Source organism: Triticum urartu, chromosome 5 (assembly GCF_003073215.2).
Source record: "Triticum urartu cultivar G1812 chromosome 5, Tu2.1, whole genome shotgun sequence".
Classification (NCBI taxonomy): Eukaryota; Viridiplantae; Streptophyta; class Magnoliopsida; order Poales; family Poaceae; genus Triticum; species Triticum urartu.
In genome coordinates, this window is record NC_053026.1 from 168185054 (window position 1) to 168200968 (window position 15915).

Consider the following 15915-nt stretch of genomic DNA (forward strand, 5'->3'; position numbering starts at 1 on the left):
CGGCCATGGCGAGGACTACGAACCTTGTCGGATCTGTCACAGATCAATGGGCGTCTTCATCCCGCCACAAGCCCGAATCGCGTCATCAACACCGAGCACATTAACCACCTAAGTCGCTTTCATGCTCAAAAACTTTCAGTTTTAAATTTTGTTCGGTTCTACCAAGCATTATACTTTTTGGCAAAAAGTTGTTCGTGTATTACGCCACAATATGCACCATGTTGACTTAAGTGTTCCACAAGCTGGGTTGCCTTGCTCCTGTGTTTACCCCTACGTTCCCGATTGTTCGGCTAGGGAGTAAAGGGAGCACCTCTGCGATTGTCACGATCGGGTCATCCGGGCTCGGACCTCAGACTGGGTGAAGCCGAAAGCTAGCGCTCTTATTGTTTTGAATCATGGTCGGCACACAATGGAACTCATGAGTACAAAAAATCTATTGCACAAGTCTCATAGTAACAATGAGCAACCGAAGAAAGGTAACGGTGGGGGTACAATTTTCTTCAAAGATGCTTCGTACACTTCGTCAGTAATATAGCATACGTTCCATGAGCGCGCTTTGTCTGTTACATCCCTATGGCCTGATTGCCTGGTTATCGGAAACACCGTCGATATTCTTGACAGGTGGAGTACGTAACACTTTTCGGCCCTTGACCAAAGAGGGAGAAGCCGACGGTTGGTTAAGACGCGTTTAAAGTTTGAGTGAACACAGATATGATATAAGTACTTCGGTACATACAATCATTATACATAAAATTCTTTTACCCAAGTCGCTTGGATGCTCTTGAATTAGTATGAGCCGTTTTTATTAGTCGCTGCACAGTCTTTTTCTACCACTCCTTTCTCGACTCAGGCGTATGATCAATAGCCGGGTAGCCTGGTTTCTTTCTAAAGCCACTCGCGTTTAGTTCACTAAACTGGCCTGAGAAACACTCCGCCTTCAGGATAGGGAGGTTGAAGCCGAGGGCTGACCCACTCGAAGTCTAGAGATCAGATGTGTCATGTCAAAGCACGATGAAAGTACAATTTGAAGACCAATTTCATATTGGCACCAAAACAGCTTGATTCAATCTAGATGTAAAGTTTTTTACGCATGTTTGTCTGCCTCTTTTTTTGGGTTTATAACATCTTTCACCTATATTATGTTTCAGGAAGCGGGACATTCTCTTGGTTGAGGTGTTCGGCCTGAAACTCTTTTCCAAAACTATAGTTCGACATCTTTCCTGCTGAACTCCACCTCGGTATTGTCCAAACATACATGACAGTTGAACTTGTTCCCGAGGAGGTATGATCCTAGGGTCGGCCATTTTGCCCAACCCAATTCTCGGAGGCTACTACATTGACAATCCAATGCAGAAAAATTAAGTGCAATATAGCTTTCGAGGAGATTATGATCCTCAGGTTGGTCGGCCGCATCCAACCTGAGTCTCGAGGACTTTGCACACCACTTTTTGTGTCCCGAAGTATTCTGTCGAGCAAGGAGTTGATCCTCAGGCCGATTTTGCAAATCAACCTGAGTCTCAGGGGCTACTGGGATCTGCGGTCTTATGTCATCCTTCAGGCGCATCTCGGGTTTTAGACCAATACACACCTTGAGAGCTACTGGCTATATATCTCGGCAGAGAATAAATTGCAACAATCAAAGTATTGACAAAAAATCGGCCCGCAGTCGGGGTGGTGCACTATCGGTGTCAAAACCGGCGGATCTCGGGTAGGGGGTCCCGAACTGTGCGTCTAAGGCGGATGGTAACAGGAGGCGGGGGACACAATGTTTACCCAGGTTCGGGCCCTCTCGATGGAGGTAATACCCTACTTCCTGCTTGATTGGTCTTGATGATATGAGTATTACAAGAGTTGATCTACCACGAGATCGTAGAGGCTAAACCCTAGAAGCTAGCCTATGATTATGATTGTTGTTCTACGGACTAAACCCTCCAGTTTATATAGACACCAGAGGAGGCTAGTGTTACACATAGTCGGTTACAAGGGAGGAGATCTACATATCCGAATTGCCAAGCTTGCCTTCCACACAAAGGAGAGTCCCACCCGGACATGGGACAAAGTCTGTAATCTTGTATCTTCATAGTCCAACAGTCCGGCCAAAGGATAAAGTCCGGCTATCCGAGGACCCCCTAATCAAGGACTCCCTCAGTAGCCCCTCAACCAGGCTTCAATGACGATGAGTCCGGCGCGCAGATTGTCTTCGGCATTGCAAGGCAGGTTCCTTCTCCGAATACTCCCTAGAAGATTTTGAACACAAGGATCGTGTCCGGCTTTGAAAAACAAATTCCACATACCACCGTAGAGAGTATAATATTTCCACAAATCTAATCTGCTGACAACTTTTCATAACATGACATCACGCTATGGCCCAGTCATAATTCGAACCGTTTTTCTCAACCAGCTACTACACATATTGCGAGGCGGTTTTCTTGGCACGTCTTGTCGAAGTAGAGATCCTGTCCCCTTATCACGGGATTCTCACCAATACAGGTGTGGGTAACCCAACCGCGCCATCAATCACGTCGCTTGGGGAATAAGCGAGTTTACCAGGCAGGTGGGGAGGCGCATAGTTTCTTCCGCCCTTATAAAGGGACAAGGACTCCTCCTTTTCACCCACGCCTTCTTCTTCCCTGCCCATCCATTCTCGCACACTCGAGCTCCAGCGCCCAAGTTCGCATTTTCTCTGCAAATCACTCCAAACATGTCCGGAGCGGGAGGCATGTGGATGGTCTCCTTTGTTACGGAGGAGAACATTATGAAGCTCCGGGAAGCTGGATACCTGGCCGCAGATATCGCGCACCGGCTCCCAGACGCGGGGCAGATCATCCCTACCCCCGAACCCCATGAAAGGGTTGTATTCCTTACCCATTTCGTCCACGGGCTGGGATTTCCCCTCCACCCATTTGTTCGCGGGCTCATGTTCTACTACGGGCTGGACTTCCATGATCTGGCCCCCAATTTCATCCTCAACATCTCGGCGTTTATCGTCGTGTGCGAGGCCTTCCTCCGCATCAAGTCCCACTTGGGTCTGTGGCTGAAGACCTTCAATGTTAAACCGAAGGTGGTGGTTGGCCAACAATCGGAGTGTGGAGGCGCCATGGTGGGAAAAATGCCCAACGTCACCTGGCTCGAAGGCTCCTATGTGGAGACAATGAAGGGGTGGCAATCGGGGTGGTTCTACATCACCGAGCCGCATGACACCAACTGGGTGACGGCCCCCGAATTTTGATCTGGCATCCCCACGCGGCTCACCTCCTGGAAAGAGAAGGGCCTATCCTAGGGTTCATTGGTGGAGCTGACCGGACTCTAGAACTGTGTTAAAAACATGATAAGCAAGAAAATCAAGCTTGTCAACGTGGTCCAGGTCATGCTCTTCCGCCGGATCCTCCCGTGTCAAAGACGGGCATTCAATATGTGGGAGTTCGACCCGGCTAAGCACCAGACGCTGTGAGAGCTCTTTGACACGATACACCAGGACATCTGGAGGGTGTTGTTCAAGTCCGCCGAGGTACCTCCTCCCCTTACCAAGGATCGCGGACTTAGCGCAAAGCGCCCTGCCAATCCGGTAAGCTCCTTATATCTCATAAGATGTTTCTTTCCCCAGTATAATCATGTGGGGGATCTAAGCCTCCACGCCATTTAACAGGAATGGGTCGCGATAGCGGAGCGGATCGATTGTCCGGCCCCACTGCCGAAGGATCCAGCAAGGGCTCTCTTAACGGAGTTGCTAGTTCTGGCGCCCTATGAGGCGCCGGAGAAGAAGGCCAAGAAGAAGGCTACGGGGACCAGGAAAGGTCTCCGGCGCAAGGTCGTATCGGACTCATCGTCCGGAAACACCGAGGAGCCCTCCTCCCATGAAAACGAGGAGGAGGAAGAGGAAAGTTCTCCCCCCAGCCGGGGGAGACAAGAAAAGGAAGGCCGCCCCGTCAGGGGAAGCCGAAGGTTCCAAGAAGGGAAGGACTCTCCTTCCGGACTGCTCCACGGCGGCCGCTTTTAGCGACGAGGAGTGGTTACCCAGGGACAAGCCCCTGGCGAAGTCGTAAGTATCCGGATACCATAATAGTTCTTGGTATGTTTTATTTTATTACTTCTTATCATGTCAAACATGATCATGCAGCCCATCCAAAGCCCGTATCGACGTATCCTCTTCGGATGTGTCTTTGGGCCCGTCGGAGATGAACAACGATTCACTCCCGACCGCCTCCTCCCCCCACCCTACGGACGACGTCGAGGTGTTGTCTCAAAGGGTACTGAACCAAGGGGATACAGTTCCGGAAGCTCCCCAAGGCGACATTCCGGACGCTGGGCGCACGAGGGGCAAGACTCCCATGGGCTCTAATGCCGGGGGCAGCAAGTCTGTACCGATGGCCTCTGTCCATCCAGAGGCATCGGACAATTTGCTGGAAACGCTTCGCGGCGCTTCCATTGACGAAGAGCACTGCACTATCATGAGTGCGGTGGTCAAGAAGGTTCAGTCCGCCAAAAGCTGACTGACTGAAGCCTGTGCCAGCCTCCTAACAGGCTTCGAGGTAAGTAATCAAATTATGAGAAAATGTTGCAGCATAGACAGTAGCCCTTGATGCTCTGTTTGGTGTTTGGAAGAAAGGCCGAACAGAGGATCAAATAATAATCACAGGAGTCTAATTAGAATATGTCTATGTGAATAAGCAGGCTCCACTGCTGGCTGCTGCCACTCACACGGCGGAGGTCTCCGCACTGAAGCCGGACCTTGAGCGGTCCGAGGAAGAGCTCGGGCTTACTAAGAGGCAGCTTGAAGATAACAAAGGTAAGTGATACCTCGTCTGTTTATTGATAAATAAAAAGGAAACTGGTTGTTAGATCACAGGATCGTCATGAATTTTGCTAGGGGCCACGACCGAAGTGGCGACCCTGAAGAAGGCATTGTCCGAGGCCTAAGGCAAAGCGGCCAAGGAGCACGCCGAGTGCGAGAAGGAAGAGGCCCAAGTTGGCGAGGTTCAGCAAGAGCTCCAGGAGTTTGTCAAGAAGTACGAGTCCTTGGAGCGTGACTCTAGGACGCAAGGGTCCGAGCTTGCAAAGGCCCTCGAGAACGCACAAAATGCCAAGGCCAAAGCCCAAAAGACCCTCCAGGAAATTGAGGCGGTCAGGAAGATAGCGGCGGGTAAGGCATTCATTATGCAAAGCAAGCATGTGAAGGAAACTTTCCTTTTATTTACCCGAATTCGGAGCTCTCCAAGAGCGTTCGCGGATCTACCCAGCAGTGGGTCGGATGCCGCGGAGTTCTACCGGGCCGAGGAAGGGAGCTCGGCGGAGAGGTTGTTTTGGTCTCAGTATACTGGGATCAAACATCTGATGCCCTTGAGAGACCAGTTGAAGCAACTGGTCGAGCTTCACAAGGCGTCCGAACTGGCCATGAAGGAACTCATAGTCCGGATGTGGCCTGGCGAGCCCCTGCCTGGCAGCTATTCGGCCTGGTAAGGCGGCTTGTTAATGCCTGCCCACGGTTTGAAGTCATAAAGCGGTCTGTTTGCATTGAGGGTGCACGTAGGGCTTTTGCCCGGGCGAAAGTGCACTGGCGAAGATGGACGCCGAAAAGCTGGTGAAGGAGGGGCCGCCGGAGGGCAAGGAGCATCGCCGCCCCGAAAAGTATTATGACAGTGTCCTAAAGGGTGCTCGCCTTGTGGCAGAGGAATGTGCTAAGGATGTAATATTTAAATGAATGTACTCATGTGATCCTGTAATGTGGAACGAGTTCATGTGCGCTATGTAACGCTTGTTGATTTAAAATATTACCTTCTGTGCGGCCATTTATAAAATTTGAGAGTTGGCCAGTCGTCGGCTTCTGCCCCCAAGTAACGAGTACTGAGGTGTTCGGGATAAACCTGATCACTCTTAATCCCTATTTTGGGTCTTTCGAAGGAGGTGTTCAGCACAACGAACCAGGCAATCAGACTATAAAGCTTTATCACTCTCACTTAGCCATAGAAGTCTACAATTTTAAATTTTGGCGAATCCCCTAGTATTCGGAAGGCCGAACTTGGGGCGCTATGTATGCCTAAATCGGACAAGGCTGACTCCTCGCCCAAAGCGGAAAAAATCTTTAAGGATTTGAGACCTCTCGAATAATGACCAGCTCTCGCCGCATCATGACAGTCAGTTTTCGGCTTTCTCTCCTGAGGTGCTCGTCCGGAAGACCGTGGACACAATCGCAATAGTTCTCCCAGTGCTACCTTAGCCGATATAGCGGAACGTAAGGTACCAAAACATGGGAGCCGGGCAAACCCAACTATTGACCTAAGACATGATTCGGAGATGATGCATATAATGCTATAAGTTCGGGGTGCCGCACTGTCGAAAGTGTTCATACTTTTCATGTCGTGTTATGGGGTACACTGAAGCCCCTGGCACAATGGTCGTATAAGAATGTACGGGTGCGACTTGTCATAAGTAAGCAGACAGGAAAAAAAGATAAAGGAATGCAATAATGAGCTGATGTTGTACATTGTTATTTTAATGATACGTCAAAGTGTATGCATATACGTAAAAATAGGCTATTTGACATGTCCTATCCATGGTCAAGCTGCGTGTGGGTATACAAAACAGGTATATTGATCGTTATCAGAGACCACCTGAGGATTCCCTTGTACGTCAAAGCTTCTTGATTCCTTGGTGTTTCCTTCCCATGATGGGTTCGATAATCAGATGATCGGAGTGGGCCTTCAGAGAATAGGGGCCTGAAAGGAAGAAAATGTTAGAGGTATATGGGTCCTGAAGCGGTTGAGCCGCATTGTGGGCCATGCCATGGCCGTGCCTCCGCCTATGCCCATGGTATCTTGAGTGCGTAATTATGTGCGCGCGGCGCAAATTTCGCTGCTTGACTGGGACTAGGACGGAGGCCCAATTGCTAGGCGAGCTCTAAACGTGCCTGGCGATCCTCTTGCAGGGTACTCCGGACTTGCTTGAAGGTGTCCGGGGTCTTTTTCGCCAAATTGGCAGTTTGCCTCATAAGGCTGCTTTGCGCTTCTGCTACGAGGGCCGCAGTGTGCTCCTCCGTGCGGAGCGAGCGTTCTGTGTTTCCATTAACTATTATAACCCCGCGAGGTCCTGGCATTTTGAGCTTGAGGTACGTATAACGCGGTACCGCATTGAATCTGGCAAATGCAGTTCGTCCGAGCAGTGCATGATAGCCACTTCAGAAGGGGACGATATCGAAGATTAACTCCTCGCTTTGGAAGTTGTCCAGAGATCCGAAGACTACTTCCAGTGTTATTGAGCCCGTGCAACAGGCCTCTACACCTGGGATGACACATTTAAAGGTGGTTTTGGTGGGTTTGATCCTCGAAGGGTCTATACCCATTTTGCGCATTGTATCCTGATAAAGCAAGTTTAGGCTGCTTCCACTGTCCATAAGGACTCGAGTGAGGTGAAATCCATCAATGATGGGGTCAAGGACCAATGCGGCAAAACCGCCATGATGGATACTGGTGGGGTGGTCCCTGCGATCGATGGTGATTGGATAAGAAGACCATGGGTTGAACTTTGGGGCGACTGGATCCATCGCGTAGACGTCCCTCAGTGCACGCTTCTGCTCCCGCTTGGGAATATGGGTTGCGTATATCATGTTTACCGTTTTCACTTGGGGAGGAAATTTCTTCTGTCCTCCTGTGTTCGGCAGCCGGGGCTCCTCGTCGTCGTCGCTATGCAGCCCCTTTTCCTTATTTTCGGCATTCAACTTGCCGGCCTGTTTGAACACCCATCATTCTCTGTTGGTGTGGTTGGCTGGTTTATCGGGGGGGGCGTGAGTTTGACACAAACGATCGAGTATGCGGTCCAAGATGGAAGGGCTCGGATTGTCTTCGGCGTTGTTGCCGTTGTTACGGCGTTTGTGTCTGTTGCGACGTGGCCTGCCATTGCTATCTTTGGCATCTGAATTTCCAGGGTTTCTTGATGTGTTGTTGCTGTGAGCCAGCTAGCTATCCTCGCCCGCACAAAAGCGGGTCATGAGTGTCGTGAGGGCTGCCATGGACTTCGGCTTTTCTTGGCAGAGGTGTCGGGCGAGCCACTCGTCGCGGATGTTATGCTTAAATGCCGCTAAGGCCTTAGCATCCAGACAGTCGATGATTTTGTTCTTTTTAGTTAGGAATCGAGTCCAGAAATTCCTGGCTGATTCCCCAAGCTGTTGGGTTATGTGACTCAAGTCATCGGCATCCGGTGGTCACACATAAGTGCCTTGGAAGTTGTCAAGGAATGCATCCTCCAAATTCTCCCAACTGCCAATGGAGTTTGCCGGCAGGCTATTGAGCCAATGCCGAGCAGGTCCTTTGAGTTTTAATGGGAGGTACTTGATGGCATGTAGATTGTCACTGCGTGCCATGTGGATGTGGAGGAGGAAATCTTCAATCCATACCATGGGGTCTGTTGTGCCATCATATGATTCAATATTCACGGGTTTAAAACCTTCTGGGAATTCGTGATCCATTACTTCATCAGTGAAGCATAGGGTGTGTGCGGCGCCTCTGTGCCGGGCTATATCACAACGCAGTTCATACGAGTCTTGTCTGCTATGTTCGGCCCGGACGGATTTTCTTTTAGTATATCCGGCATGACGGTGGTCGTCACGCGTTGGGGGGCGCCCCCGTGATCCATAGATCGGTCTTGTATGTCCTGCTTTGTTTTCCAATACGTCTCACAGGTCCTGCGTCTTGCCCCGGGCCTCGGTGTTTTTGTTTAACTGGCGACGGGGTGCGGGCTGGACTTCGGGCTGATACGCCTCTTTGTCTCGGCCACGAGGTGGACGGTCAGCCGCATCATACGCTAGTAGTGTAGGCTTTAATGCTTCCTCCTCGAGTTGGGGTAGCAACCTGCGCTTTGGGTAACTTTTGGTTGGGCGCTCGAGTTCGTATTCCTCGACTGCCAGCACCTCGGTCCATCTATCCGCTAGCAGATCTTGATCAGCTTGAAGCTGCTGCTGCTATTTTTTCAGGCTTTTTGCTATGGCTATAAGCCTGCGCTTGAAGCGCTCCTGCTCGACGGGATCCTCATGCACGATAAATTCTTCGTCGCCGAGGCTCACCTCATCATCGGAGATGGGAATGTAATTGTCATCCTCTGATTCTCCGTCTGCCGCCTGTTCCTTAGGGCTAGCTTGCCCATCCTCCCGCTCGAAGCCTAGCTAGAGGGGATTGTCTTCGTCTTCAGCACTGTTCACAGCATTATTGTCTCTTGTGCCGGTATCTCTGCTTTTGCTATGGGGGGCTTAGAGCGGCGCCAATGACGCTGGTGCTCAGATTGCTTCTCGAGGGGATTATCCTTCGTTGCCTTATTGCCATAGCTTTCTTTGGGGGTGTCCACCATGTATATATCATATGATGAGGTGGCTGTCCAGCGCCCTGTGGGCGGTGGTTCTTGTTCTTCTCCTGCATCGTCGTCCATACCGCCGACGTCTTTGGAGCCGAAATCAAGCATGTCGGTTAAGTCATCGACAGTGGCTATTAAGTGGGTGGTGGGTGGGGAATCAATTTCTTCGTCGTCCGCTTCCCACTCAAGCCGGACATAGTTCTGCCTAGGGTCTCCTGACAAGGAGAGAGACCTCAATGAATTTAGCACGTCAACCAAGGGTGAGTGTTGAAAGATATCCGCGGAGGTAAACTCCATGATCGGTGCCCAATCAGATTCGATAGGCACGGACACAGGCGGTTCGAAGCCTATGGCCCGGGACGAATCCAAGGGTCCGGCAACACCGGTCTCATAGGAGGTGAAGTCAGTATTCGGCTCTATCACCACTAGGTGTGCGGCCTCCATGGCGGGGTCCATCCACCCATCCTCGGATGACACGATCTGCTCCGGATTGAGGGCCGGAGTAGCCACAGGTGTGATCTCCCAAATACCATCTGGCGGCAAAGCTAAGTCATGCTCGTTGCGATTGTGCGGCGCACCTGACATGGGCTCAAATCCATCGAAGATCAAGTCTCCGTGGATGTCGGCAGTATAGTTCAAGCTTCCAAACCTGACCTGATGGTCACGGGCGTAGCTCTCGATCTGCTCCATATGGCCAAGCGAGTTGGCCCGCAATACGAAGCCGCTGAATACGAAGATCTGTCTGGGGAGAAAAACCTCACCCTGGATCGCATCTTTGCCAATGATCGAAGGAGCCATCAAGACTTATGGTGACAACAAAGTGGAACTCTCAATGAAAGCACCAATGTCGGTGTCAAAACCTGCGGATCTCGGGTAGGGGGTCCCGAACTGTGCGTCTAAGGAAGATGGTAACAGGAGGCGGGGGACACAATGTTTACCCAGGTTCGGGCCCTCTCGATGGAGGTAATACCCTACTTCCTGCTTGATTGATCTTGATGATATGAGTATTACAAGAGTTGATCTACCACGAGATCGTAGAGGCTAAACCCTAGAAGCTGGCCTATGATTATGATTGTTGTTCTACGGACTAAACCCTCCGGTTTATATAGAGGGAGGAGATCTACATGTCCGAATTGCCAAGCTTGCCTTCCGCGCAAAGGAGAGTCCCACCCGGACACGGGACAAAGTCTTCAATCTTGTATCTTCATAGTCCAACAGTCCGGCCAAATGATATAGTCCGGCTGTCCGAGGACCCCCTAAACTAGGACTCCCTCATGCACCACCTCGGAAGCAGTCCGGCATAAAGCTCGGGCGCTAGTGGTTGGCTCAATAGAGGGCATTTCCGGCATTAATCTCGGCTAAACTCCTTCAAATTTTTTGAACCAAGGTGATTTATGACACCTCGGATATAGTCCGGCGTTGGAGCTTCGACATAGTCCGGCATTGGAGCTCGGATATATTCCAGCGTTAGAGCTGGGAAGCGGTCCGGAGTTTGTGCTTGGCTGCAAAAGATACCTCGAATGCAATCTGGTGTTGGAGCTCAGACGAAAGAGGACACCACCGCACGGGAACAACTTCAAACCCGATGTGTGGCGTAAAAAGTAACAAGGCATTTCTAAAGGCCGGAAACTTAAAGGGGCTCCTCGGATACCTGATGTGTAAACTCTTCGGATGGACTTCGGCGATCCTCAATATCGAAGAAGAGAAGATTTTTTGAACCAGTTTTCAAGACCGACGACCGAAGATGAAGAATAGTTCAGAAGAATCGAGGAGTGTCCCCAACTTGAAGACCGGTTCAGGGGGCTACTGACGGTGTCCTGGACTAGGGGGTACTCACCACGTCGTCTCTCGACCAGTAGGTCGGGCCGAGGAACCCCATGGCGGTTCACTATTAGGCCAGTTCGGACAGCCCATGCCGCATACAAGGGAGATCCCGCAAGACTTAGCACCCAAGACGAGGACTCTCCTAAACCCTAGGCCTCTGGTGTGTTATATAATCCAAGGCCAGGCTAGTCAATAGAACCTCATATTCATTACTATAATCTCGTGGTAGATACCTGTACTAGGTACTATCCTCATATCAATACAATCGAAAGCAGGACGTAGGGTATTATCTCCCCGAGAGAGCCCGAACCTGGGTAAAATCCTGTGTCCATGTTACAATCGCTCCAAGACGCCTAGCCTAGGACCCCTACTACAAGTTCCGCCAGTTTTGACACCGATGGTAGGCGGGAAAGGATCCCACAGTGCACAATTTGAAAGGGGACAAGTAGTACATCTTATCCTGACGAAAGGTGGTCTTCGCTTGCAAAGCTTCTGGTCATGACACTACGGTGGGCCTAGCGATGACATATGTCCTGTCATCCTAGTGGTCTTAGTCTTGTTGTGCGGGAATGGAAACCTTTGCCTGAGTCCTCGGGAACCCACGCCTGCGCTTGCCTCCTTAGCACCAAAGAGAATACTGCCTCTTCTGCGTCTGCTGGCACCCGCCTGGCCTTGGTCGTCACGGCTTGCATCATCACAATCTCATGAGGACACCTGCATGGAAATCTCCTCTTCTCAGGAGGCTGCCTAGGGAGGGTGCTCCCTCCAGAGGTCTTGGTGTCGTCTGCCTTGCGAGGCTTGGCCCCTTGTGAGGGTCTTGTCTTGGCGGTCTTGTAGATGGGTTGTACAGGGCTGTCGATGAAGCTGTGTCGTGGCCCACTGGCAGGCAAGTCTGGTTACCCTAGTTCCCAGAACGCCGACAATAGCCCCCGGGCCCAAGGCACGCTCGGACTTGGCTTCGAGGCGAAGCCAAAGGTCAAGGGCGAAGTGCCACGGGCCCCAATTGCCTACGGGCTAGGCCGACACGTGGCGCTTGATGGGACGTGGGCGTCTCCTCTTCCCCATGAGCGGTAGCAACTGCCCAGGCTGACAAAAGTCTGGCGCCCGCTACCAGCCATCATTGCCTTCTCTAGCCCCACTTCAGATCCCCTTTCTCCCAGTCGAGAGAATCTCTAGATCCGGTCGTGTTCCTCCTTCCTTCAAGATCTCGCGAATGGCATCCTGGAAGGCGAAGCTCTCCGCTTCGGCTGCGAGCTCCTCCTCCACTCTTGCGCCGGCCCTAGGCACGTCCTCCATCAACGAGGAGAAGCACCTCACCACGGCACTCCCGCTGACTACGAGCTACGACAACGAGTGGAGCAAGACTGTCCTCCGGGCCGGCTCCGCCGAGCAATGGTCCCTGGTGCGGACGTTCTACCCCTTCTTCCTCCATAGTGTCTTTGTGGGGCTCGTCCCTCCTTTCTCCGGGGTCTTCACCGCTGTCCTCATATATTAATAATATAGCATACTAATATGACTAACTATTGTATGAGTGAGCTATAAGATTGGCTATAAGTGACATAGCAAATTCGTATACCGAAAAAGGCTTTCGCCCCGCTTTATATATAAAGCAAACCACCGAGCATAAGGTTCAACAAAGGGTACCAACAATAAAACACACACAGCCGCCGCACGCAAGGTCCCACAACATAGCACAAACTATAGTACTAAGGATCTACTGATGGAACAGCTCAACAAGCCCAAAGAAAACAAAACTACACTACAAAAAAGGACACATCTGTGACATTTTGGCCCGAACGAAAAGTTTTTCTTTCATGCTTATGACACTTCTATAACGATAATTGTGACAAAACCACGTATCATCATAGATGTGGTGGGCTCCTACTTCTATGACAAAAATCATGACAGAAAATGATCTTTTTGTCGTGGGCGGGCCGGGGACGCACTTACATAACATTTTATGGGCCGTCCATGACAAAAAATCATGGTAGAAGCGAGGGCGAGGAAAATTTCGGAAAATTACCGGTTACGATGGGTGGTCGGGGCCGAGCGATGCACGGATTCCATGCGTGTTTCTCTCGTACACGTACGTGTGTGTGTGCAAGGCATTGGGCTCTAACTGAACCCGAGTGAGGCGTTCGCTTACTGAACCCGAGCGATTGCACTAGCTACGTTACTGATCCCAAGCGATCGATCCCTTTGCTGTTAACTGAACCCAAGTAATTCCTTCACTATTGCTGCTAACTGAAGCTGATCGGACCTACCTCTTTATGAACAGTTCTCGGTGGGGGTTTGGATGAATAGGACCCCGATCGAGGAGGCCGCCATACCTGAGCCGGTTGGGGTGGATGAATAGGACCCGTGGAGGCTCCATGAACAATAGTCGTCGAGGCTGGATAAATAGTAGCCCATGGATGAACAGTAGCTGGTGGAGGCAGGAGGAAGGTCGGGTGGATGAATAGTAGCAGGTGGAGGCTGGAGGAAGTCGACGGTGGATGAACAGTAGCCCATGGAGGCTAGAGCGAGGCAGTAGACGGTGGATGAACAGTAGCCCGTGGAGTCCCGTTTTGCAGTACGCCACACCCCTCCTGATGAACAGGAGCCCATTTCGACCGTAGGCGCTCCAACACAAGTCTGTTTCCTCCATTTTGTCGTACACCACACCCCGCCCGATCAACAGCACCCCGTTTTGACAGTAGGAGCTTGAACACAAGTCCGTTTCCTCCGTTTTGCGGTATGCCAGACCCCTCCCGATGAAAAGGATCTTGTTTCAACCGTAACCGATCAAACAAAAGGTCGTTTGCTTCGTTCTGCGGTATGCCAGGCCCCCTTTTCGGCTGTTCTGTCCAAGCTGGTTGGCTCCCAATGAACACGACGCATTCTGACCCAGTCTATTGCCTCCCGATGAACAGGACGCTATTTCTCCGTTCTGACCCAGCCGATGAGCTGCTAATGAACAGGACGTCGATGCTGATGTTCGTTGCCTCTCTATGTACACGAGCACTGGCTGTACGTATGCACAAGTAGGCGTTTGAGACCCCGCCCGTATGTACGTACATGGCCATATTTTTGGCATTTGGCTATATGTATGTGTACACAGTTTTGACTGGACCACCTGAACTGCTACGTCGGGGCTCTACAACTTTACGTGCTGCTGCTTGCTCGGCCATGGTTCATCATTGCAGAGAGACCGATCGACCAGTATGTACGTATACGTTCGCGACCAGACAGACAACGCTACGTACGCTTCGACCGGGTGGGTCCCATCTGTTAGGGAGGATAAGGACACACTTCCTCGCATGCGAAGATATAGCTGATGGGTCCCGGCTGTCAGGGGGAGGAATCATTTTTATTTTGTGAGTAATAAGGAGGCACTTCCTTGCGTTCGAAGATGTAGCTGGTGGGTCCAGCTGTCAGACCCACAACCCTAAAGTCCTCTTTTGATGGCTGTCGTCCATCGACCTTGTTGACGATGAGGCGCCGAGAGCATCAAGGCGGTGGACGACAGTGAGGCCTAGGAAGAGAATGACGCGGCGCCAGAGAAGACGAGGCAGGTGGATGCCCACCCGGAGGGGAGTACGAGGGTTCACTGGTTTGGCTGCGGCATAAGGCTGCCGTCGTCGGAGAATAACAGGGGGAGTGGGTGAGTAGAGTGATGGCATGGCCAACAGTGGCAGCACAGTCGGCCACGGGAGGCAGTCGTAGGCGGTCCAGCCGGCGCTGGTTTCGGCGGCTGGAGCAAGAAGATTAGAGATTGAAGAAGCAGTGCGACCGTTGGATGTTAATCCAACAGTCACTGCTGCTAGAATTGTTTGTTGACTAGGTTAACATAGCCCTACATACATGTCAACTTAGTAGGCCCACAAGTCAGCCTCCGAATCAGGTGGGTCCGAGCTAGCAGGGGGATGAATCATTTTTCTTGCGAGTAATAAGGAGGCACTTCCTTCCGTGCGAAGATGTAGCTCGTGGGTCCCAACTGTCCTGTGGGGGGACTTTTTTTGCATAATAAGAATGAACATCCTTGCATGCGAAGATTGTAGCTGGTGGGTCCAACCTGTCAGGGGGAGGAGTCGTTTATACTCGCATAATAAGGATGCACCAACTTGCGTGCAAAGATGTAGCTGGTGGTTCCAGCTCTCAGACTCTAGATGTACTCCATGTTGGCTCCGTTGTTCATCACGCATTGTCGAGCGGACCACGGCGGTGGATGACGACGAGGCCTAAGATGGGAACGATCTGGAGTCATGGAACAAGGGGCACTGGAGTCCCTGGCGGAGGGGAGTACGAGAGACTGGTTCAGCTACCGGGTGAGGCTGTCTTCGCCGAAGAATAACAGAACATGTGCAAGAGTACATGTTTGACCTAGCCACTATTGGGAGTAGGGTGGGGCGGCAATGCCTGTGCGGCAGCACAGCTGGCCACGGGAGGCAGATAGAGGCGCTCCAACCGGCGATGGTTTTGGTGGCTGGAGCAAGAGCAACTAGATTAGAGATTGAAGAAGCAGGATCGCCGTTGGATGTCATTCCAACGACTACAGATGTCAGAATAATTTGTTGACCTTTTGTTAGACCATTAAATTGTTTTGTTCACTAAATGGACAACACCTTGCCCAGGCTTCGTCTAGTGGGCCAACAAAGTCAGCTACGAAAGCTGTGGCAGAATGCAGCCCATTTATTTAGGTTTTACAACCCATTTCATTTTGTTTGCTAATACATCTATTTCCTGGGCTAGATAAAAATAATAATGCCGATTTAC